A 26,507-nucleotide genomic window follows, 5' to 3' on the forward strand; every position below is an offset into this window, starting at 1 on the left:
AACTCTGATCTAACTCAAAGCTTAGTTGTAAAAACTATTGGTGAGAAAGGATGGCGCTCGCTAAACGTTATTGACCTGAAGCTGTTATGGGAGTGGTAAAGACCATCACCGCAGGCTCTTTTGGCAAGTATTTTAAGGGAGCGTGCCTAAATGTTATTAAGGCTTTTATGTTGAGAAGTTACACTGTGTCCTCAGTGACACTGAGCAGCCAGGATGACTCATGACCCTCAATTTAAGCATCTGGAAGAGTCCATTTTATTTTGGGAGAAACTCTGTGTCACCTTTACTGAAAAAAGAAGTGCACAAGAGGTCTTGGCAGGAGGATATATTTCATAAATCTGTAAAATAAATGAAGTTCTTTGCGGACATTAATTCTTCTATAACCTCTCTTGATGAGTTTGGAAAGTATTTATTATGAGAAGGAGCCAATTCCAAAGCGAGGCTCAGAGGATTTTCTTTCCTGAGCTCCTGGAACACAGCTTGGTTTAGTGATACTAATCTATGATGATGACTCAGAAGCAGGAAGTGACACTAGATGAGTCTTAGTTCCAAACAACACTCCAGGGGAGGGAGGAGCCCAGAGGACTGAAATCCTGTGTGGTTTTCACAGTATCTTTACTAAGATGATTGTCCTTCTTCTTTCTGAGTCTAGTCCATACACAGTCAGTGACATGACGGATTTGTGTAAGTATTATTTGGGTTTCTAGCACAAGAGCTACCGCTTCATTTGGGGTTATGTTGAACTCAATCAAATTGCAATAATGGCATCATTAAAGTTTTGCTTTTCCACACTGATTTAGGGAATCATAGCAGGAAGATTTCATAGAAGATGGGATTCCAGTTTCAGATTTTCTACTTATATCTGTGTGACTTTGAGCAAGTGCCACTTAAATTCTTCAAGTCTAATGACCTCATCAGTAAGATGGGGATGATGTTACCTGCTGACACTTCCACACTGGCTTCTACTGAATGTGTACTATGTGTTGGATGCTGCTCTACATGAATTGGTTCTCCTCAATCCCTTTGTTGTAGGTATTATTGTTATCATCATGTAGATGAGGAGATTGGGATTTACAGAGGTGGTTTACCTTGCCTGGGGGGGAGGAAGCAGTAGAACTGGAATTTGAATCCAAGTCTTTCTGAGTCTATTACTGAGTCTCTCTCTCTCTCTTTGTAGTGATAATATAATATATATATTTCCAGTGAAAAAGTAATACATGTATACTTAGACATGGAGAATTTTGAAAACGTAGAATAAGCAAGAAATTAAAGTTATTCATATTAACTCAACTTGGAAATATCTAGTCAACATTTTGCCAAATATCAACACTTCCTTTTTTTCTCTTTTTTAGAAGATTTTATTTATTTGAGAGAGAGAGAGAATGTGAAAGAGAGCATGAGCTGGTGGGGGGTGGAGGGCTAGAGAGTGAGGGATAAGGAGACGCCTCTGAACAGAGACCCTGACTCGGGTCTCAAACCCAGGACCCTGGGATGGTCACCCGAGCTTAAGACAGACACTTAACTGGCTGAGGCACACAGATACCCCTAAATATCAATGTTTCTTTAACAAAATCTTCCCATGCATGTTATTTGAGCTGATAGAATTATTCACACTGGGGGCAGGCATGGAGCACCGTAAGAGAACAGAGGAGGGGCAGGCTGCCACAGCACAGTGCCTGTGCACAAGGTTAAACAAGCTTTGTTTTCTACTGAGGTTTAATACTTAATCTATTTTTTGTTCTCTTCTACCTGCCATCTTTCCCCCTTCATGTCCTTTCTTCTCCTTCCTTCAATTAATCATTTTATTGATTTTCTTTTTAAATCAAAAGAATAGAGCCTGTAAATAGATAACAAATTAATAAGGCCCACTGGATGAAGGAAAACAGACATTAACTAATTAGACAATTCACACGGATGAAGTGGCAGCTGTTCATTTAGTTTGTTAAATCTCAAAACCAGGTCTTTCTAGAGTACCTGTAGGGCTTGCAGAAAGGCAATTGTTTTAGCCTCAGCTTCCAGCCCTAGAATTGGGTGTTGTTGGTCACAGCAAGACCCAACAAGAGCATGGGAATGACTCATTGCAATGCACTGCCACTATTGGAAAATAACTCTTTTTTAAAGATTGAAGTATAATTGACATAGCATATCCTATTAGTTTTAGGTGTACATCATAGTGATTTGATATTTTTATACATTATAAAATGATCCCTTCATTACCATCTGTCATCATACAAAGTCATTACAACTTGTTGACTATATTTCCTATGCTGTACATTACATCCACGTGACTTATTCTTTTATATTATTTCTTTTATAATTGGAAGTTCATACCTTTTAACCCACCTATTTTGTCCACCCCAACCCCTCCCTGCTTCAGTAACCAATGGTTTGTTTCCTGTATCTGTGAGTCGATTTCTATTTTTTGTTTCTTTGTTTTGTCCTTTAGATTTCATATCCAAGTAAAATCACATGGTATGTCTTTCTTTGTCTTACCTATTTCACTTAGCATAATACCCTTTAGGTCTATCTATATGGTTACAAATGGCATTCTTTCCTTATGGCTGAGTAACATTCCATTATATATATATATATATATATATATATATATATATATAATGTTATATATATATAATATAATTATATATAATTATATATAATATAATATAATATAATATAATATAAAATATATAAATTTATATATGATTTATAATATATAAATATATATAATGCATATTCCACATCTTCTATATCCATTCATCTGTTGACAGATACTTAGATTGCTTCCATTTCTCTGTTATGGCAAATATTGCTGCAATGAACATAAGAGTGCATATATCCCTTCAAATTGGTGTTTTCATTCTTTTTGGATAAATACCCAGAAGTGGAATGGCTGGGTTATATAGTAGTCTATTTTCAATTTTTTGAGAAACCTCCATACTGTTTACTATAGCGGCTGCACCAATTTACATTCCTACCAACAGTGTATGTGGATCCCTTTTCTCCACATCCTCACCAACTTTGTTATTTCTTTGTCTTTTTGATCATCACCAATCTAGCAGGTGTGAAGTGATAGCTCACTGTGGTTTTGAATTCCATTTCCCTGATGATTAGTGAAATTGAGCATCTTCTCATGTGCTTGTTGGTCATCTGTCTATCTTCTTTGGGAAAATATTTATTTAAGACTTTTTCCACCTTTTAAATCAGGTTGTTTGTTTTTTGGGTATTAAGTTGTCTAAGTTCTTTATATATTTGGGGTGTTAACCCCTTATTGAATGTATGATTTGCAAATATTTCTTTTTTTTTTTCCTTTGGACTCTTTCATTGATCTTTATTTATTTATTTTTTTAAATTTTCAGCATAACAGTATTCATTGTTTTTGCACCACACCCAGTGCTCCATGCAATCCGTGCCCTCTCTAATACCCACCACCTGGTTCCCCCAACCTCCCACCCCCGCCCCTTCAAAACCCTCAGATTGTTTTTCAGAGTCCATAGTCTCTCATGGTTCACTTCCTCTTCCAATTTCCCCCAACTCCCTTCTCCTCTCTAACTCCCCTTGTCCTCCATGCTATTTGTTATGCTCCACAAATAAGTGAAACCATATGATAATTGACTCTCTCTGCTTGACTTATTTCACTCAGCATCATCTCTTCCAGTCCCGTCCACGTTGCTACAAAAGTTGGGTATTCATCCTTTCTGATGGAGGCATAATACTCCATAGTGTATATGGACCACATCTTCCTTATCCATTTGTCCATTGAAGGGCATCTTGGTTCTTTCCACAGTTTGGCGACCATGGCCATTGCTGCTATGAGCATTGGGGTACAGATGGCCCTTCTTTTCACTACATCTGTATCTTTGGGGTAAATACCCAGTAGTGCAATGGCAGGGTCATAGGGAAGCTCTATTTTTAATTTCTTGAGGAATCTCCACAGTGTTCTCCAAAGTGGCTGCACCAACTTGCATTCCCACCAACAGTGTAAGAGGGTTCCCCTTTCTCCACATCCTCTCCAACACATGTTGTTTCCTGTCTTGCTAATTTTGGCCATCCTAACTGGTGTAAGGTGATATCTCAATGTGGTTTTAATTTGAATCTCTCTGATGGCTAGTGATAATGAACATTTTTTCATGTGTCTGATAGCCATTTGTATGTCTTCATTGGAGAAGTGTCTGTTCATATCTTCTGCCTATTTTTTGATATGATTATCTGTTTTGTGTGTGTTGAGTTTGAAGAGTTCTTTATAGATTCTGGATATCAACTTTTTGTCTGTACTGTCATTTGCAAATATCTTCTCCCATTCTGTGGGTTGCAAATATTTCTTTTAGTACTTTGTCTCTTTGTTTTCTTAACGGTTTTTTTCCTCAAGCAAAATCTTTTAGTTTATTGTAATCCCATTTGTTTATTTTAGTTTTTGTTACTCTTGCCTGAGGAGGCTGGACCCCAAAATATTGTTAAGACTGATCTAAAAGGACTTACTGCTTATGTTTTCTTCTAGAAGTCTTTAAGTCATTGTGAGTTTATTTATGTGTATGGTGTAAGAAAGTGGTTCAGTTTCAGTCTTTTGCATGTAGCTGTCCAGTTTTCCCAGTCCCATTTTTTGAAGAGAATGTCTTTCCTTCACTGTGTATTCTTTGCTCCTTTGTCATAGATTAATTGACCTTTAATGCATGGGTTTATTTCTGAGCTTTGCATTCTGTTCCAATGATCTATTTTTTTATGCTGCTACCCCGCTGTTTTGATTACTTTATAGCATAGTTTGAAATCAGGAGTGTGATACCCCAGCTCTGTTCTTCTTTCCAAGATTGCTTTGTCTATTATTCAGGATCTTTTGTGGTTCCATACAAATTTTAGGATTCTTTGTTCTAGTTCTGTGGAAAATACCACTGATATTTTGATGGGGTTTGCATTGAATCTGTAGATTGTATTAGGTAGTATGGATTTTTAAAAAAATTTTTTAAAGATTTTATTTATTTATTTGACAGATAGAGATCACAAGTAGGCAGAGAGGAGGAAGCAGGCTCCCTCCTGAGCAGAGAGCACAATGCGGGGCTTGATCCCAGGACCCTGGGATCATGACCCGAGATGAAGGCAGAGGCTTTAACCCACTGAGCCACCCAGGTACCCCAGTAGTAGCATGGATTTTTTAACAATGTTAATTCTTTCAACCCATGAGCATGGAGTATCTCTCTATTTATTTGTATTGTCTAATTGCTTTCATTGATGTCTCAGTTTTCAGAGTATAGGTCTTTCACTTCCTTGGTTAAATTCATTTGTAGGTACTTCTTTCTTTTTGATAGCAATTGCAAATTCTTTTCTTCATTCCTCTTTCTGACATCTCATTATTAGTGTTTGGAAATGCCACCAATTTCTTTATATTAATTTTGTATCCTACAGCTTCACTGAATTGTTACTTCTTCTTCTTCTTCTTCTTCTTCTTTAAGATTTTATTTATTTATTTGACAGAGATCACAAGTAGGTAGACAGGCAGGCAGAGAGAGAGGAGGAAGCAGGCTCCCTGCTGAGCAGAGAGCCCTATGCGGGGCTCAATCCCAGGACCCTGGGATCATGACCTGAGCTGAAGGCAGAGACTTTAACCCACTGAGCCACCCAGGTGCCCCTGAATTTGTTACTTCTAATAGTTTTTTTTTTGATAGAGTCGTTAGTATCTTCTTTATATAGTATCACGTTACTGACAAATAATAACAGTTTTACTTTGCTTCTTCCTTTCCAAGCTGGATAAATTTTATTTCTTTTTCTTGCTTATTTGCTGTGGCTAGAACTTCCAAAATTATGTTGAACAAAAGTGGTGAGAGTGGGTATCTTCGACTTGTTCCTGATCTTAGAGGAAAAGCTTTTGGCTTTTTACTGTTGAGTGTGATGTCGCTGTGGGTTTTTCATATTTGTCTGTCTTATATTGAGGTATATTCCTTCTATACCCACTTTGCTGAGAGTTTTTAATCATAAATGGGTATTAAATTTTGTGGAATGCTTTTTCTGCATCTGTTGAGATAATCATATGATTTATATCCTTTGTTAACAGGGTGCATCACATCAACTGATTTGCAGATGTTGAACCATCCTTGCATCTCTGGAATAAATACCACTTGATCATGGTGTATCATCCTTTAATATATTGTTAAATTTGATTTGCTAATTTTTGTTAAAGATTTTTGCATTTATGTTTATCAGGGATATTGGACTGTAATTTTCTGTGCGTGTGTGTGTGCATGTGCATGCATGTGTTTTCTGGTTTTAGTATCAGGTCATAGCATGTGCTCCTGATAATGGACTGGGAGCAAGATCATATTATGTGAGATGATAAAGCACATCTCAGTTGTCTTCTGGTAAATATTGCTCATTATTTGCCAGTGTAGGTCTTACAGCCTATGCAATCTGACTGTTCTGATTAAGTTCTTAATAGTGATTAAATAAACCCCATAATTACCAACTACTACTTTCTATCAGAATTCCTCAGGATTGGGAAGAGGCTTTTGTTTTGTTTTGTTTTTGCAACACTTATCTAAATAAATCCTTGCCCATTTTGCTAAGAAATGGTCTATAAGCTACCTGGTTGTATTGTCATCAGGTAATTTGAGCAAGATAAACTTCTTGTACTTCTGTTTGAACGTTGCTTAAAAAGGAAACCAGAGTGGACTTTCCTATTACTGAGTGAAGATTTCTAAGTTTCTGAAAGATAAAAGTAGTGGAGCTGTTGTGAATTCTTGAGTGGAGCTGAGACATTTATAAATAAAGAATATAGATACAGAGAATGAGGATATTCCTGAGAATAAGAGTGAAAAGATACATAGTTCCCTTCTGGGTAGAGTTGCCAGATTTAGCAAATAAAAATGTGGGACTCATGCAGTATGTGATATGTACTTATACTAAAACAATCATTCATTGTCTAGCTAAAATGGAAATATAAAGGGTGTCCTTTATTTTATCTGGTAACTCTCCTTCTGAGTGATGAATCAGATAGAAAAATCTAGTAGAGATATATAACACTTTGCAATTCTGTAGGGTATTTAAATCTATTTAAGCAAAACTCCTCCCTGGCTTCATTAGCTGTTCTTCATAAATCATCATCACCTTCTTCTCAAAGGTGTACTTTTGTTTCTTTCTAGAATTCTCTGACTTTGTGGGGGTTGGTGGTTAGGGAGCTACATTCTGGAGACCTTTCCTGAAAAAAAAAAAAAAAAAGAAAAAGAAACCAGGACTTAAGTTTTCTAACTGGAGTGATTCTGGAGAGATTAAGAGGAGAAGGAAATAAGAGGGGTTGAGAGATTGAGAGATAGCTTGGGGCTGGCTTAATACAGTTCTGGATTGGAGTCCTGACTCATGTCGAGTATTTGGACTTGGAACTTCATAGACAGAAGTCAAAGGGTTTCCAGGAGAGAGGTTTCCCATGATGTTGGAGTCTAATGGAGTGTATGCACCCAAACTGAGCCAGGGAAGAGGTGTTGTCCAAGAAAACTAGTAATTACACTTCTTTCTCCCTCTGGCCTTGTCATGGCCATTGCTTCTGCCTCCAAGGGAGTGTCCAGTGGTTGTATTGATCAGGGCCTGGTCCCTTGCAGTGTGACAGTAGGAGTCCCACACCTCCCAGTCATTCAGGATGAACAAGACTAGGTAAATCTTGGTCAGAAGCTACTTTTCTTCCTAAGGAACAAACAGGCCCATAATGGGACTGGTTAGTCTTTGTAGAGGGAAATGAAGGCCTGGAACTACAAGTAAGGACTTTGCAGTGAATGGGAAAACCACTTGCCTTCTTTGCAACTAATTTTGCTATTTTTACTCATTTTAATAGGTTAAATCACTCAAAGAGATGAAGAAATTAGTATTTTTATTTACTTTCCAGTAGAATCTCTTCAAGTTCTCAATGCCTTGTATATCATTTCCTATTTTTCTCCACACTCATGCAAACATAAAAACATATGCCTTTATGTGTACATATATACATTATGTGTGTGTGTATGTATATATACATATAGAACCTTATGTTTAAAGTTTGAAGGGAATAGTGTTTTTTTTTCTTTTTTTTCTTTTTTATAAACATATAATGTATTTTTATCCCCAGGGGTACAGGTTTGTGAATCGCCAGGGAATAGTGTGTTTTTTTTTTTTTTAAATGGGATTATTAATTATATGAGTTACATTCCTCTATAACTTCTTTTCTCACATTATAAATTGTTCTCTAGTCAGTAAAGACTATATTCATTTTTAATATCTTTAAAATATTCTGGTATGTGGGTATATAAAATCTCTTTAATTAGTCCTCTATTGATGACATTTAAAAGTTTTTTTGACCATTAAAAACTGGGCTGCATCAACGTTAAAAAATATCCTTATATGTATGTTTATTTCTATAGGAAAGAGTTCAAACCATATGACTGATCACCAGAAGACATGTTATATTTAATATTTTGATAGATATTGCACAACTCCTTTCCAAAATGTTGTAATAATTTATTTGCCTCTCCTTTACCCCTGTGCCCAGAAGTGCATAGGGGAGCTTATTTCCTTGCATCTTCATTCATGCTGATTATTTTAAATTTTTGTTAATCTGATGCATGGAAAAATGGTATTTTATCTTAACTAACATATATATATATATATATATATATTTACATTTATTTTTATTTTTCCTTTTTTTTAAGCAAGGGAAGATCAGAGGGAGAGGGAGAAGAAGAGAGAGAATCTTTTTTTTTTTTTAATTTTTTTATTTTTTTTTTCAGCATAACAGTATTCATTATTTTTGCACCACACCCAGTGCTCCATGCAATCCGTGCCCTCTACAATACCCACCACCTGGTGCCCCCAACCTCCCACCCCCCACCCCTTCAAAATTCTCAGATCGTTTTTCAGAGTCCATAGTCTCTCATGGTTCACCTCCCCTTCCAATTTCCCTCAACTCCCTTCTCCTCTCCATCTCCCCTTGTCCTCCATGCTATTTGTTATGCTCCACAAATAAGTGAAACCATATGATAATTGACTCTCTCTGCTTGACTTATTTCACTCAGCATAATCGAAGAGAGAGAATCTTAAGCGGGCTCTGTGCATAGAGCCTGACCAGGGGCTTGATCTCACAATCCTGAGACTGTAACCTGAGTCGAAATCAAGAGTTGGACACTTAATTGACTGAGCCATCCAGGTAGCCCTTATATATATTTTTACTGATTTATTTGCCTCTTAGAAGTTCATTCCTCTGAATTGCTTTGAGCATTGAATATGCTCTTTGTCCCTTTTTTATTGAATTATTTTTTAATATTTATTTTTATATTTTATATTTTTAATATTTAATATTTATATTTTAAAATATTTTTTATTTTAAAAACATTTTAAGAATATTTTCAATATTCTAAATTTAATATTTTAAATATTTATTTAATGTTAATATTTAATATTTATATTTTAATATTTATCTTTAAATGTTTTATATTAGGAATTACATTACTTTATATCTGTGATGAAATTTTTTTTCTTCTAATACATTATTTGTGTTTTAACTTTGTGGTTTTTTTTATCATGTGAAATTTCAAATTTTATATAGTTATATATATAAATTTATTTTTTAATGTTTTTATTATGAAAGAAATACATCTTTGTGGTAAAAATTCAAATGGTACAAAAACATAGAATGAAAAGTGAATTTTTTCCCAATTTTTGGAATTCTTAGGCCAAGTTTTGTATGTTAATCACTGTTAATAGTTTCTTCCTTGCCCATTTGGATTTTTTTTAAGTTTATGTAGGCATCTCTTTCTCCCTAAAACTGGTAACATTTACTGAGCACCTACTACATGCTAGGAACTGTTCTAAGCAAAATTCCTGCCTATCGATCTTACATTCTAGTGGTACAAAAAAGTAATAAACAAACCAGGAGATAAATAAAATTATTTCAGATTATGATAAATTCTGTAAAGAAAATAAGGCTAGAGCACAGAACGTAACAGGGAGGAGGACATTATTTTAGATGGGGTGGTTGAAGAGGGAGTTTCCAATGAGATGAAATTTTATTGGCAATATAATAGATGTAAGTAATGTACAGTATTTAAAAAATATTATGTACCTTTATCACTTAATAATAAAATAGGACACATTTACTTATCAGCATATATAGATTCGCTTGTATGAAAAATTTTAAAGTTTCATTAACATAAGATTTTTTTTGTTTAGCATTCAATGGAATGTATTTATTTTATTTTTTAAAATTTTTTATTTCTTAAAAAATATCTTTTCATTGTTCCAGAAATCATTGTTTATGCACCACACCAGTGCTCTATGCAATATATGTCCTCCATAACACCCACCACCAGGCTCACCCAACCCCCTAACCCCCTCCCCTCCAAAACCCTCAGGTAATTTCTCAGAGTCCACAGTCTCTCATGGTTTGTCTCCCCCTCCAATTTCCCCCAACTCCCTTCTCCTCTCCAGCTCTCCATGTCTTCCGTGTTATTCCTTATGCTCCAAAAATAAGTGAAAACATAAGATGGTTAACTTCAATTTTATATGGATAGACAGCATGAAAGCATGCATATCTTTCTATAGTCTCTTGCAATCACAGTACACATGCATGTCGAGTCCATTCCCTTGATCCCTTAGAAGCAGATTATCCACAAGATCAGTTCTTTGTATTAACCAAAAGGAAGTGTGGAGGCTGTCTGGAGAAGGGGCCTCACCAAAGAAGGGAGGAAGTGGATCTCCCATAAGTAAGTACTTTAATTCTGGGGGCATATGTTGAAGGCTTGGCTATTGTGAGTGTGGAGCGGTCTATGGTTCTTCTTCTTCCAGTTTATTTCTAGCCCCCGTGAACATGCACATCTAAGAGGAAACTATCTCAAGGCTGAAAGCAAGCAGTGCAATGTGCCTTCTTTTACTTCGGGTATAGCCTACCACTCTGAAAACTCAGAAGCTCCTGTGGTGATGAAGGGGGTCAGTTTTCTAAATGGGCATCTCTTTGTTGTGGCTTTGAGATCTAAGCCTGGTTTCTGGGAAACTCAGCAATGTGGAACTGAAAGAGATTCTGTGCCCCATATGCTTAGCCACCGCTGAGCTGTCAAACACAAACAAAGCACATTGCCTATTTAAAGGAGAAAAGAGAAGTGTAAGACTGAAGTCAGGCTCGGCAGTTACCTCTGGATTCCTGTTGTCTCTTCTGCTCCTCATCCACTCTTTAGTGGGTTTTTGAGAGCTGGATTGTTGACCTAAACAAAGAGGCAAACAAATGATTTATGGAAGTCTACTCAGTCATGCTTTGTCTTAGAGCACCTTTGCTCTGCTCTGACGAAGCTCAAATTCATCTTTTTGGTAGGAAGTACACAAAGAGGTCTGTCTACATGGCAGATTCCTGCAGGAAGAGGTGACCATGCAATGGAAGTGGGTTATTGTTATTCCTGTGCTGCTCTGGGGAACTAAGAGGTACCCATGGATGCTTTGGGTAGCCAAAGTTCTCATGTCCTTTCTTAATTACTGTAACCAGGTGAGCAAAATGACAAACCATCTGGGGCTCTTGGGGCAATGATTTGTAAACCTGTAAACAGCTATCCCTTTGGATACTAAAACATGTTCAAATTGTAAGAAATCCTAATTTATGTGAAGGAGGAGTAGCAATCACCTTGATGATCCATTCTGAACAAACCCTCCTTTGTTTCACCTTTTCTATAGGTCTTGGCACAGGTTAAGCCAGTCAGCAAAGAACATTAATGGAGCATTGGCTAAATGCAGGTCTCTGTCATAGGTTCTGAGGTGTGAGGGTTAAGGATACATAGGGTATAATCTTGCAGTGTGAACTGCAAGAGAAACAAGGAAGGGTACACATGGGGAAATATGGAAACTGCAAGAGGAACAGAGAAACTGCATTAGAGAAACAGAGGACATGGTTCCTATCCTTTTAGGAAAATTGGACAATTATGAAATGAGTTAAAGACATTTTTAAGGAAACCTGTGTAGAAATGTGTACAATGCTTGCTATGGACATATGCATTTGAAAGAGTGCTCTGCTGTATAATATGGGATAACCTGAGTGAATCAGGATTGGTTTGGGAAGACATTCCAAGAAGATGAAGAGGTGGAAGAATGTATTTCCATGATGGGAGTGGGCTGTGTAGGCAGGTCAGAGTGCATAAAGTGATAATTGGTTATTGATAAGAAGACAGGGATGGGGAAGACCAGGATATTTTCCAGTTAGAGTGATTCTAAGTGGCATTGCCTTCAACCTTTGTTTCTACTCTTCAAAATTATCTATAAGACAAGGCCATTGACCTGCTTCTAATAATGTTTAGCTTGCTTGTGAGGTATCTCACAGAAATAAACATCACCAAAAGTCATTGGGCACTTACTGCATGAGTCATCTCATTTGATCTTCAGAGCAACACTGTGTGTTGCTAGATGTTATTATCACCACCTCCATTCGATAGATAAGGAACATATCAGTCAGGATGGGTTAGATTACAATACATCAAAAACAACCTTCAAATCTCAGTGGCTTAAAGTATACATGCTATCATGGGGTACATTCTACATGGGGTGGCAGAGGGGACTCAACTCATTGAAGTCATGTAGGGACCCAGGATGATGAAGATTCATTCTTGAAATATGTTCCTATGGTCTCAAGAAAAGAAAACAGGAATCTGGTGAATTGGTTTTTAGTTTTTGCTTAGAGGTGATCCATGCATTTTTGCTAACATTTCACTGGACAACACAAGTGATATGGCTATGTCTACCTTCAAAGGGGGTAGAAAAGGGAAATGCTAGCATGTAACTGGGAGCAGAGGAGAAAAGTGATACCTGTGAATGTCTCTAATAAGTAACTACAAGGAACCTAAGTCACATAGAGGGGGTGCGACTTGCAAAAGCCTTCACAGCTAGTGTGGTTCCATAACCCACCCATCCTCAGAAGAGCCTGCATTTTGCCTTACATGTGAACTGAAGGAATTAAGAGAGGATGGTTGTTGGGAAAACTGTAATTGGGGATGAGATTCACTTCATAACTCCTTGCTCTGTTTCTAGGTGGCGTTGACCAGAATAGAATCTTTGAAAAAAAAAAAATTTTCCTAGTATGTCTTTGGCCAAGTGAGAAAGGAAGGGAGAAGGAGATTGAAAGTGTAGAAGAATGTTGAAATTGTTTTCAGAGACTCAACTTAGCTGTCAGAAGTGCTGCAGATTTCTGGTCCTTTGTTGGAGAGAGCCTGGGGTTTTAGAAAGTATTCACTTAAGAATAACAGATGAATTTTGCCACAGTTGACCTCCTTTGATGTTTGAGATGTTTGGAAAATTAGGAAGACTTTACTGCTCCTTGTTTATTTTGGTCATCTTGATGCCTGATTTAGAGTAGCCATGGAATGATTCAATGGCTGTGTCTAGGATAGAGAAAACCATGGGAATGAAGAAAGAGTCAGAGAGAAAGTCTCTGAGGGGAATGGGGAGAAAGAAAAGCCCACAGAGAGAAGAAAGTGCTTGGACGAAAAGACTGGAACATGTGAAACAAGGGCGTGGGGGAGAGGGAGGGGAAGGGACTTTGAAATGAGGAGGCCCACCCACGTTCATATTTTCTATTCCAAGAAACTCAAATTTCTGGGATATAGGATCAAAAATAAAAACATCCTCTATAAAGAGGCTTTTAAATCAATTGGCCCAGCCAAGAATTCAAGCACTTCTGATATCTTCTCCGTCTTGTTGGGGTTGGCAGAACCATCTTTGGGAGCACATGGTGTCAGTCAGTCTTCTGTGGAGTGACTGAAGTATCGGGGCTGGGAAGAAGTCAGTCTGGAGAATTTTATTTTAGTCTCTACTTTCTGAGTGAGGCACACAAGGACTTGCACGATTTTCTGTGATCTGAGGCCCCTGGATAGCCTCCAAAATAGCATTTGGAATTTAATCGCCAAGGGTGAAGAACTATTCTCTGTTCCAAAAGTTGAGAATTTGTTAAAATTGGGAATTTGTAGTTGGGCTCCTTTCAAATAGGATATTAAAACCTAATTTTAAGGCCAAACTTGTACTATATGGGTAATACTGCTAAATTTGGTGAGGAAAATGAAAAAAAAAATTAAAGTGAAAAAGAACTGGCTATTTGACATGTATAGTTAGATTTTCTACACTTAATTTTTTCATTTCTTGAGAGTATATTACATAGATATGGTCAAAATGATCATATTCTTATGTATTTGAATTTTGAATTTAGAAATAAAATTTTAAGTACTTAATTTAGGTTAAAGTTAAGTTCATTTAATTTGTTGTGAGGAGCAGTGGGTCTTGTATGTAAGTGTTGAATCAGTAAATTGTACACTTGAAACTAATATCACACTGTGTGTTAACTAACTGGAATTTAAATAAAAATTTAAAAAAATTAAGTATGATTAGTGCAATGAATAATGAAAGTGAATATAAAATAAAAAGTGAAAAATCTATTTTTAACCTAATCCCAGTCCTCAGAGGTAATCACTAAGTTTTTCCCCGGCTTTATTGAGTTATAACTGACAAGTAATACTTTATAAGTTTAAGGTGCATGAGGTGATGATTTGATATGTGTATCCATTGTGAAATGATTACCACGATAAGGTTACTTAGCACATCTGTCACCTTACATGCTTACCTTTTTTTCTTTTTTTTACATGCTTACCTTTTTTCCTTTTTCCTTTTTTTTTTTTTTTTTTTGGTGGTAAGAACATTTAAGATCTATTTTTTTTAAAGATTTTATTTCTTTGTGATAGAGACAGATTTTGAGAGAGAGAGAGAGAACACACATGAGATGGGGAAGGGGCAGAGGGAGAGGGAGAGGCAGACTTCCCACTGAGCATCATAGCTCAATGAGGGGTTCAATCCCAGGACCCTGAGATTGTGCCCTGAGCTGAAGGCAGATGCTTAACTGACTCAGCCAGTCAGGCAACTTTAAGTCTATTGTTTTAGCAACTTTCAAGTATATAATATAGCATTGCTGACTATAATCATCACGCTATGTTAGATCTTCAGAGTTTATTCACCCTATGACTGGGCTTTTGTACCCTTTGACCAATATCATTCTGTTTTCCTCAGTCTCCATCCCCTGGCAACTACCATTCTACCCTGTTTCTATGAGTTGGACTTTTTTTAGATTCCACATGTAAGTGAGATCATACAGTATTTTTCTTTCTCTGTTTGACTAATTTCAGTTAATAATACCCTCTAGGTCCATCCATGTTGGTGCAAATGACAAGATTTCATTCTTTTCTGTGGCTGAGTCATATTCCATTGTGTGTGTGTGTGTGTGTGTGTACATATATACATATATATACACACACAGTGTCTTCTTTATGCATCACCTATTGATAGACAGGTTGTTTCTGTGTTTTGGCAATTGTGCATGATGCTACAACGAACATGAAGGCACAGATACCTCTTTGAGATAGTGCTTTTTTCCCCTTCGGATATGTCCCCAGAAGTGGCATTGCTAGATCATCAGGGAGCTCTATTTTTAAATTTTAAGGAAACTCCACACTGTTTCTCATGGTGGCTGCACTAATTTACATTTCTACCAACAGTGCACAAGCATTTCCTTTTCTCCACATCCTTACCCACACTTGTAATCTCTTGTCTCTGATAATAGCTATTCTAACAGGTGTGAGATGATAGCTCATTATTGTTTTGATTTGTACTTGCCTAATGATTAATGATGTATGTTTTTTGATGTACCTGTTGGACACTTGTCTGTTTTTCTTTGGAAAAAGATCTCTTCAGTCCCTCCGCTCATTTAAAAAAAAAACTATTTTATTTATTTACTTGAGAAAGCATGAGCAGGGGAGGACTAGAAGGAAAGGGAGAAGCAGGACTCTGGGATCATGACCTGAGCTGAAGGCAGATACTTAACTGACTGAGCCACCCAGGAGCTCCTTCTTTGCTCATCAGATCATTTCTTTGCTTGCTGGTTTGGATATTGAGTTACATGGGATTCTTATATACTTGGAACATTAACTTATTATTAGATAGATAGTTTGTAAATACTGTCTCTCATTTTATAGGTTCCTTTTTCATTATGTTCTTTCTTTTGCTGTGCAGATGCTTTTTAGTTTAATGTAGTCCCGCTTGTTTATTTTTCTTGATTTTGTTCCTTGTGCTTTCAGTACCATATCCAAAAAGTCATTGCCAAGAGCAATGTTAAGGAAATTTTCTCATATGTATTCTTTCAGTAGTTTTATAGATTCAGGTCTTACATTTAGGCCCTTAATCCTTATTTATTTATTTTTATTAAAACATAACATATTATTTGCTATAGGGGTACAGGTCTATGAGTCATCAGTCTTACACAATTACAACACTACAACACTCACCACAGCACATACCCTCCCCAATGTCCATCACCCAGCCACCCCCTTCCACCCCCCCCCGCCCCCAAGAAATCCTCAGTTTGTTTCCTGAAATTAAGAGTCTCTTATGGTTTGTCTCCCTCCCTGGTCCCATCTTGTTTCATTGGTCCTTAACCCATTTTGAGTTAATTTTTGTAAGTGATGTAAAATCAAGGTCCAATTGCATTCTTTTGCATGTGAATGTCCAGTTTTCCTAGTACAATCTATTGAAGAGATTATCCTTTCCCCACTGAGAATATCTGGCTTCCTTGTCAATTATCCTTTAATGTATGTGTTTGAGTTTATCTCTGGGCTTTTGATTCTGCTCCATTAGTCCATGTGTCTGTTTTTATGTCAGTGCCATACTGTTTTGATTCCTGTAACTTTGTAATGAAATTTGATATCAGGAAGTCTGATATTTCCAGAGTTGTTATTTTTCAGAATTGCTTTTATAGATCCGGACAAATTTTCGAATGGTATTTTCTATGTCTTTGAAAAATGCCATTGGAATTTTGACAGGGATTGCATATAGATTGAATCTATAGATGACTTTGGGTATTGTGGGCATTGTAATACTTTACATGATTTTGTAAGTATGGAAAGATATACATAAAAATATCCATAACTCTATCACACATCACTCATTCAACATTTTAGGTACGTTTTTCCTGTCTGTCTGTCTGTCTATTTACTTATTATGTGTATCTATCTGCCTATCTATTCATCAATCTATATACATAATTTTTATGTGCTTGGAATCATGGTCCACATTTTATCCTATGGTCTGCTTTTTCATATAAGTGTATTTGGTAAATATTTCCCTATGTTATTAAATATGATTAGCTAGACTTTTAGAAGAATTGATTGTGTATTTTGTTACCATTTAGACATAGCTTAAGGCATTCAGAAGTTAAGAGGCTTTGTCACTACAGATGAATCATTTGCTCAATACCAATTACTTAAAAAAAACCACACCTAATAAGAACTTTTGCTTTGGGGACGATGGAAAAGTTATACTTTTCTCTATTCCTCCTGCTAAGTACAATTAAAAATTCTGAAATACATATATAATATATATATAAAATATACATATATAGTATAATAATATACATATATAATATATACTGCATTTTGTTACAGTTGTCAATATATACACACACAGTTATATATATCTATATATGACACAAACATAAGAGGACTTTCTCTATGTAGAAAATACATAGACCTGATTTAATACAAAGCTCCCAAATATTAACAAAGGAGGCCATTGGTGGCACTTCAGTCCTGCACTGAGCACACTGGTTGGCATATAGAAGTTAACTGCTGAATGAATGAATGAATGAATGATGTGGGATTTTCCATGCTGAATTTGAAAGAACTTTTATATAAATCTATTTTTCCTGGGGAAATTGTTTTGGTATTCTTCAATGCCAGGAAAAGTTGTACTGCTCTGAGGAGAGAAACAGATCTGGAGGGAAGGAAGATTTTATTTTGGAGAAATAAAACTCGAAAAGGCTATTTTCAAGAAGGGAAATGAGGCTTTCTAGTCGAATTCTAGGAAAGACATTAGCACATGCCTTGTGGATTTTATATATTGTTGCCTCCAAATGTCCTGTAGGTCTTGTGATTTCTGGACTGCATACACTCACCTTCGGGCAGCATCCCCTTTTCTCCTGAGATGCTCTGAATGCCAGATTGTGGCCAGTGGCATCATCCTAGGCTCTTAAAATACAAAATGTTCAAATAACCTTAGCAGCAGCTCCTCCTCCTCCTCCTCCTCCTCTACCTACTCCTCTTCCTCCTCTTCCTCCTCCTCCGTTGTCTCTTCATAGCACTGACTCTAGAAAAATCAGTATTATTTTTGCCCTGAATTTTTTGCCTGTCCTGTTCTCATATAGGGTCTATGAAAGACACAGCTTTCCTCCTGAAGGGTCTCCTCCCCATTTGGATTCCATCAGCCACCCAAAGGGCCTAGTGTCTGTCCCATGTCCAGTCTTGGGAGCAGCTAATTAAATCTTCTCTAAACCATAGGAATATGAAGTGGCAATGACTTCCTCTCTCTCTCCTTTCCTCATCCTAACCGTGCTGCCCTTCCACTTGTAACTCTAAGAGCTCCTTGATGTCAGCTCATCCAGGCACCTCCCAGGGAAGAAGGGGGATGTTGCTGTTTTCCACTTCTCCAGATGGGCGAACACCCAGGGCGAGGAGGGGTCCGGGCCTGCGCTTCACTCCCCTTTCCTCCTGGAGCAGCCCCACCATCACCTCAGAGGAGTCACATCGCTGAAACGGAAAACGTAAGCCATCCCACTTCTGCATCCTTTTAAACACAGTCTTGGAAAATCTGCGGGCTCTCACACATTCTCAGATACATTCCTTTGCTCCTGACGGAGGTGAAAAGACATGGTGCTCCGTGGAAGGGATCTGTGCTGTGCCAGCAAACACAGTGGGGCCGTGGAACCATATAACTGGGAGGCAAGCAGGGAACACCCTTTCCATGGGGAAACTCCAGTCGCCCTGAGCCTCAGGGAAGCCTGGCTCAGCAGTAGCATCCTTGCCTGTTAACCTAACTTTCCACACGGGAGCCTCCCACAATGGCGGCTGAAGCCTGGTAATTAGATTGTGAGCATTGTTGTGAAGGAGGCACAATGCCAGCAACCAGGTGGCATTGACAAGGCTTGGCCCCACTAGGTACAATGTGTGGGGGCTTAAGAAAAAAAAAAAAAAACTCAACGCTATTTTTTTTCTGTCTCTCTTTTGATGGATCTCAAAAAAGTCCTGCTCTCCTTCGCCCATCTGACCCCTCCACAGTCCAGGGCAAACACCATGGAAGAATGCAATAATCATAATAATAGGGATGGGGAAATGTTACTCTAATAATCAGACATTCAAGTGAGATTTAATGAGCACAACTTTACCTCATGTACCTTTAATACATTTCACATACCACACAGCAATTTACTGGGACATGGACTTTAACACGCTACACTAATGGCAAGATAAGAATTACTGAGTTGAATGTGGGTTCACTGAATATGCGGGAACCCTTTTATAGTGTTGACTCTGAGGAACAGGGCTAACACCCTGTTTATGGACGCGTTGAGAGGAATTGTGCTTTTACTATGTGTGGTTGTTATGTTTCAAGGGACATGATTTCACTGGTAGCTTTGCCAAATTTTTGCAATAACATGATTCTACTGTATTTCTATTTTAGCACCACAATCTCATGCAGTTTATTTTGGGGAAAAAACAATAAAAAAGAATGAATATCAGCCAAATCCAGGTTACTTAGGGTTTCAGGTATAGTCTAGCATGAAGATTATTCCAACTATTTGTTTTTCCTCTTCATCTTCAGTGTTTCTCATCTTAGATGTTACTGCTTAGTAGCACATTCCCCAGGAGGAATCAATGGATTAAATTAATTGATTTCTTGTGAGAAACACCACCTATATGTCTATACATAGGGGTGCGTGCGTGCGTGTGTATGTGTGTGTGTGTGTGTGAGAGAGAGAGAATTGAGAGGTAATGATGACATTTTCTGATATCTATCAATTTAAATTACTTGGACCTTATGAGCACCTCTCCTTTTTGTCCATATAGAACAGATTGTCAAGAGACTGATATATTTTATCCATCATATACTTTTTTAAAATTTCTTTTCAGTGTCCCAGAATTCATTGTTTATGCACCACACCCAGTCCTCCATGCCATATGTGCCCTCCATAATACCCACCCCCCCACCTCTCCCCTCCAAAACCCTCACTTTGTTTCTCAGAATCTGTAGTCTCTCATGGTTCGTTTCGCCCTCCAATTTCCCCCAACTCACTTCTCCTCTCCATCTCCCCATGTCCTCTGTGTTATTCCTTAGTATAAGCATCATATACTTCTGAAAGCTAAACTATTAAGGACAGGAAGATCTGTCTTTATGCTATGAATAACACACCCATGTGGAGGGCATGCCCAAACCCTGAGATAATTGTGGGGTTGAAGTTGTCTACTGACATATCTCAGTCTTTGGGAAGACATTTGAGCCTTCTGGGAAGATGAATAAAAAAAGGAAGAATTTTATTGTCAATAAGGAAATCTCAACTTGTGAGGGTAAAATTAGTGTGGGGAGCCAAATTCTGAACTCTCTGTAGCTTCCTTATTTTCTCTTTGATGACATTGTGACTTCCTAACTAACGAAAAATATCAAGTTGAAGAGCAAAGCATTTGATCAAACCCTTTATTTACAACATATTAAGCATGAGTATATTTGATTGTTTCTTATTTGTCTCTGGAAGACTACATTGAGGGGAGAAATTGATATTTAACCAGAAGAGATGGAAGCCTTCTCTGGGCTTATAAAAAAAGCTTAAAATTCAACCAATTGAACACTGCTGTTCACTTCACCAGTAATCTCAGTTTAATTTTTTCAACCAAGTTTCAGCTAGATGTTGGGCCATGTGGACTCTTTCCTTTTAATGATATGAAGTGGTATATGCCCTATGAACATTTCTAGTCTGGGCCCACTGCCTATTAAAAAGGCTGTTATAGCCAATGCCTCCAACAGTGGGGGGAATCAGTCTGGCACAAAGGAGATGGAACTGCCAATCAATAGTGTGATTTGTTCTCAACTTTCCACCTGGCTCCTTTGGTGCGATTGTTGACACAGCCATGGTTATCCTAGTGTTGGGTGGTTAACAGACATACTAGCCCAGCACCTCCTTTCCCACCTTCCTTGCTGAGACCTTGACTTTGTCTCCTAGAAACAGCTCCTTTTAACCCAATGGACAAGGAAGTGGATTGAAAACTGTTAAGAAAAAAAGAGTACATTTTAATGGAAAAATGAGGTATTTTCCATTGTGGTAAAATGTCTTTTTTTTCAATCATAAAATTGCTCAAAAGAGGAAGCAAAAAGAGGAACATATATTCATTTTTTTAAACTTGAGTTCATAAAATGATTTCTTGAGAAAGCTACCAGCCATCTATTTCGAAGAATGATGACTTCTTTTCGACATCCAAATACTGTATCATTTCCAGAGTGTAATTATGTTTCATAACAATCTGAATTCATAAATATGACTATAGAAGAAGAACTAGTAGTTCAGGTGGAGGTTCAACATGACAATATATGAAGAGGGGGAGGGGTAGGGGAGAGTAAGGGAGGAGAGATAATATATATCTGTGTATGTGACTATTCAAATGACAAGGTCAGAGACTGTAAAAAGTAAGATAAGATCTCTCTTTTTGTAGTCAGTTAACTAATACCAGAAGGGTTTTGTTTTAGCAGGTAAACATGGTGTTTCTGACTAAGCCCTTAGTCTTGAACTGTGTATGGATGCTCATGTTGGGGCATATCCGTGCACCAGGATAGAATCATACTTGTTACACAGAAAGACCCTCTGTGTTCCCAATACTCCCTAGCTGGGGAACCACTTGACTGCAGATTATAAATCACAGCTGTTCCATGCAGAAGGGAGAGCTAGGCTTTGGGCTACAAAATGTTGAAAACCACAGCACAGAAGCCACCTACAACACTCAACCACCAGCTTGCCACGAAGATAGTAGAGAAAACAGAAAGGAGGCAGATGTGGTTGTTGCCCAGTTGGAAACTATGGCCTAACAAGACTTCAAGTGAGGTAAGCGGTAGGGGTGTGGGGGGTGTTTGCTATGTTCTCCTTGAAGTTCTGTTCTGACCCTCCCAGACCTGACTGGAGACCATTTTCTTTCTGTGCTCACCATCCCATCTGACAGTAACTATGGCAGTGTCAAACAATAGCACCACAGCCATCTGGAAAGTGAGCATCTTCCTTCCCTACCTGAGCTTTCCCACCTGGCAGATTTCACCCTCTTTTCCTTAATAGATTCTTCTCTGCGTGTGACTCTAAAGAAAAGGGTAGCTGAGGTTTCTAGGGTGTTCATGGTAAGGAAGCAGATTGGGGCATCCTTTAAAAAGCTGGGAATGACCATAAATGGCATTAGGAATCCACTCATGGGTGGGTTGTTCCTGACGGTGGTTCTCCAGGTCCATGTGTGGGGAAGTCCAAAGGAGGGCCAACTCATCAGATGTTGTAAAGGTCAGCTTGCTCTAACAATGAACTGGGGTCAGTAACATAGATTGAGTCCTTTCTATGTGCTAATGTCCTTTTCACTATCTTATTAGATACAAACAACATTTCAGTGAAGATATTGTTACCCAAATACTATAAACAGGATAAAAGCAGGAACCTGGGTTCATTTGTATGTGCTGAGCACTTGGTACATTTGCTTTGAGAATGACTTAATTTTCATCCATACAGATGAAGAAGCAGAAGTTTAGTGAGATTAAACAGTCTGTTAAATTTGCCCAGCTAGATACTGGCAGAACAGGGAATCAGGCTTTGTGCCGTGTGAAGGTTTTAGGCTGTGTGGGTGGGCTGTGTGCCCCAGAATCCCCTTCCCCATGTGGTTCTAGGCAGGTATTGGCACAAGGGAAGTTTGCAGGAGATTTGGAAGGTGAAAAGGAAGTGGCTGCCATTATGATTTGGGGGTGAATGTGCCAGGCACCTCTGCAGCTCACCTGTGCCATAACTGATCTGCAGTTTCATCTTATGGGTGTGGGGCAACATCTGGTTCCAGAGCTTCTCCAGGTCCCAGCAGAGGTCTTCTTGTAGGTTCTGAGTATTCTGGGCCAGGAACCTCATGCAGCTTTGTGACACAGGGCACTAGCTTCTTCTGTAGGTTATCTATAATGTTGAGGTTGGAAGTAATAGGAGTGAGACATGGGTTCGAGGTTGTCCTTCGTCTCCCTGGTTCATGTTCAGTTCATTTTCCTATTGCTTTCTCTGCTGACCTGTAGTGACTTCAGGGCCCCTTTTAGATGCAGAAGCCTCCAACAGACTTCTTCACCAGATTCCCCACTTATGTCTGGTCTGGTGCCTGTAATCAACCCTTTATTTCAAGTGATGTATGGTGGTTCAGCTTCCCCCCATCAAACTGTAGGTGTTACTTTCTCTCAGACTCTAGCTGTCTGGTAGGCTGCATTCATGAGGATAGTATGGGGAGAGAAGACAGGCTAGTTTCAGTGGGATTTGAACCCTTTGCCCCTAGGAAGGGGACTTCCTCAATCAGATGCTCAGAGAACAAAGTTGGGGGGTGTACTCCATGCAAAACAGAAGGCTGAGAAGTCATTTCAATGTTTTCATTTGCTGTAGCAGTTTGCAGGGCTAGTTACTACGTAAATAATTCTGTTTGTAAGATAGGTTAAAAATACATTGACAAAAAATATTTCCAGGGCCATCTGTGAAGGATGCAAAAAGGACAATTTTCTGATTTTCTAATCAATGCTTTTCAATATCATCATAATGGTCTGCATTTACACACCAAACGTCCGTGTAAGGAAGGCAAACATGTTCCCTATTACTACCTAGATGAAACATCTGGAGGGATGGTATTTTTCCATTTTTCCTTCATTTGGTGTCATATAGACCTAGGCATCAACACGTGTCTTTTTTCCACCATTCTTTTTTTTTTTTTTTTTAAATCGTATGATTGTATTTTTCAGAGGGGCTTTTTCTGGAAAACAATTTTGCAAGGTGCAAGTTATTCAGATGAAGTGTTGAAATCTTGGCTGCAGGGAAAGCTAAGCATAATCAACCAACACTTACTTCAACCCCAAGTGCAGCACTTCTGAGGTTTACCCTTTGCCATGAGCACGTTCCTTTTGCCGTCTGTCTGCATACTACGCATGCTGGGACTTTCCTGGGCTTCTCTACCTTCTGCTTTTGGGGTAATATTGGTTTAACCACCAGAAGAACAACATTAGAAAGATCTGAATTTCTTACATGGGAGCAAGAGAAGCTTTATATAGCTCCTTGCTTCCCTGTACTTCCAGGAGCCTTTTCTGGCTCCTTAAAGACCCCTTCCTTAGCCCCCAGACTCCCTGCATCTCTATGCTCTCTCCCTGCTGTATGTACATTGTCTGTTTAGGGTGAGAAAATATGCCCATATCTTGGTCCTTCCTTGTTCTTTGTGGAATAGGATGGCCAGATAAAATACAGGGTACTCTGTTAAATTTGAATTTCAATGACACAATTAAATAATTGTTAGTATGGGTAGGGCTTGGGACATATTTATACCAGGACAAATTTTGTTGTATAGATGAAATTTACATTTAATGAAGCATCCTGAATTTTATTGCCTAATCTGCAACCTTAGCACGGATGCTTTCTGCATCCCAAATGCCCTAAGGCTTCCACTTTCCAAATCCTGCACATGGACAAGTAAGTCAAGCTCTGGACAGTTTACTAGCTTCTCCTTGAGTAGTGTATCTGCTTTCTAGCCTTTGGATGAGTTCCTCAATTCTGTCACAAACACAAAATAGTAATTCAGCATAGGGAATATAGTCAATAACACTGCAACAATTTTGTAGAGTGATACATGGTAATTAAACTTACGCAGTGAACATTTCCTAATGTATGGAAATGAGATCTGCAACCCCCAAACCATGGAGAATTATGGTTTGTCATCTATGCAAACTATGTTGTTCATATGTTGTATGAACACATGAGTGACAGTTGTTTTATGTTGTGTTGTATGAAACTAATGCATTGTATGTCGACTATACTACAATTAGCAAAATAAAAACACTCATAGGGCATTTGATAATAAACCTTATTTTCCGGTTTTGGCTGCAGAGCTGAAGAGTTTGAAACATCCTGAAAGTTTGAACTCTCTCTCCATTACACAGCTTTTCTTCTGTTTCCTTCCTCTTCTTTTCAAAGCTGCCAGTGCTCTTTTCTTACAAAAGTAATGGCCTGTCTTCAAATCTGAACTTGCCTAACATTTGTGCCTCCAGATTTTACAACTCAGAAATGGCCATCTGACCATGGTTGGCATTCTTAGACTGGAGTGTAGATTCTTGTTACCCAGGTCACACAGTGTAGATGGAGAATCGTGAGTCACTTAGGAAATCAAAGTACTGGGAGGAAGGTATGGACTAAGATATAAAGGCTTTTTTTTCCCCCTAAAGATTTTATTTATTTATTTGACAGAGAGATCACAAGTAGGCAGAGAGGCAGGCAGAGAGAGAGAGGAAGAAGCAGGCTCCCTGCTGAGCAGAGAGCCCGATGCAGGGCTCGATCCCAGGACCCAGAGATCATGACCTGCACCAAAGGCAGAGGCTTTAACCCGTTGAGCCACCCAGGCACCCCTAAGATATAAAGGCTTTTTAAAATCAGTTTGAAAATAACATTTACCAGGCTTTTGCAGATTCTAAAACTAACACATGTTCATTGCAGAAAAAAAAAAAGCAAACATATGAAAGCATAAAGAACAAAATAATGGGGTGCCTGGGTGGCTCAGTGGGTTAAAGCCTCTGCCTTCAGTTCAGGTCATGATCCCAGGGTCCTGAGATCAAGCCCCACATCGGGCTCTCTGCTCATTGGGAGCCTGCTTCCCTTCCTCTCTCTCTCTGCCTGCCTCTCTGCCTACTTGTGATCTCTCTCTGTCAAATAAATAAATAAAATCTTTTAAAAAAAGAACAAAATAAAAAAAATCATTCATAATCCTGAAAAACACAGGTAGCCAGATTTAATATTTTTTGTGTAGATTTCAAAAATTTTTCTACAAATATGTGTATTGTTTGGACGACAGTAGAATGCCACATAAAAATACTTGATAAGTTTTTGCTGTTGTTTTTATCTAATAGTGGATTGTGGACAGTTTTTTTCCATGTCAACTTTACTTGCACATCAGTAATTCTCTATGGTGTTGGGGGTACAGATGTCATTCAAGTAAGTAGTGAAAGCTTTGAGGCTTTCTTCCAGGGAAATATATACAATACCCAGAGAAGTTGGGATAAAATTTCAGATTCTCAGAATGGATCTGTAGATCCCATAGGTGAAGAGGCTCTGTTCTAAAACATCACAACTGATTTTCATTAGTATCCATATATGAGTTTTGAGTAAGAATCCTCCCAGTAAGAATTTATTTGCCAATGAGACAATTAGACATTTGCTACTTTGGGACCTCAGGTACCAAGTTCCTTTTGCTTTTGTTTTTGTTTTCCTGGAATCTAGGTGCAGGCCAGGGTAAATAGGAACCATGAGCAAACTTGCAGATCGCTCTCCTGTTTATGTGTCAGGTCTGACGATTGTTGAGCTGATGGTCTTCCCTTGGTTATGAGCCAGCAGCAGTCATGAGCCAAAACCCTTGTCTGGATTTCACAAGAACTTT

At 38.2% G+C, this 26,507-nt stretch overlaps 1 long non-coding RNA gene across 2 annotated transcripts in view; it reads left to right on the plus strand.

Annotated features, from left to right (window-relative positions):
* The first annotated feature begins 21,391 nt into the window (after positions 1–21,391).
* The window catches only part of LOC125086312 (uncharacterized), a 43,864-nt gene continuing 38,748 nt past the window's right edge, over positions 21,392–26,507 (plus strand). For both annotated transcript variants that reach the window (XR_007123151.1, XR_007123150.1), the window contains exon 1: positions 21,392–21,931. This is a non-coding gene — a long non-coding RNA (uncharacterized LOC125086312). The remainder of the gene's footprint in view (positions 21,932–26,507) is intronic.

The sequence above is a fragment of the Lutra lutra genome, chromosome 15 (genome assembly GCF_902655055.1).
Source record: "Lutra lutra chromosome 15, mLutLut1.2, whole genome shotgun sequence".
Taxonomy (NCBI): Eukaryota; Metazoa; Chordata; class Mammalia; order Carnivora; family Mustelidae; genus Lutra; species Lutra lutra.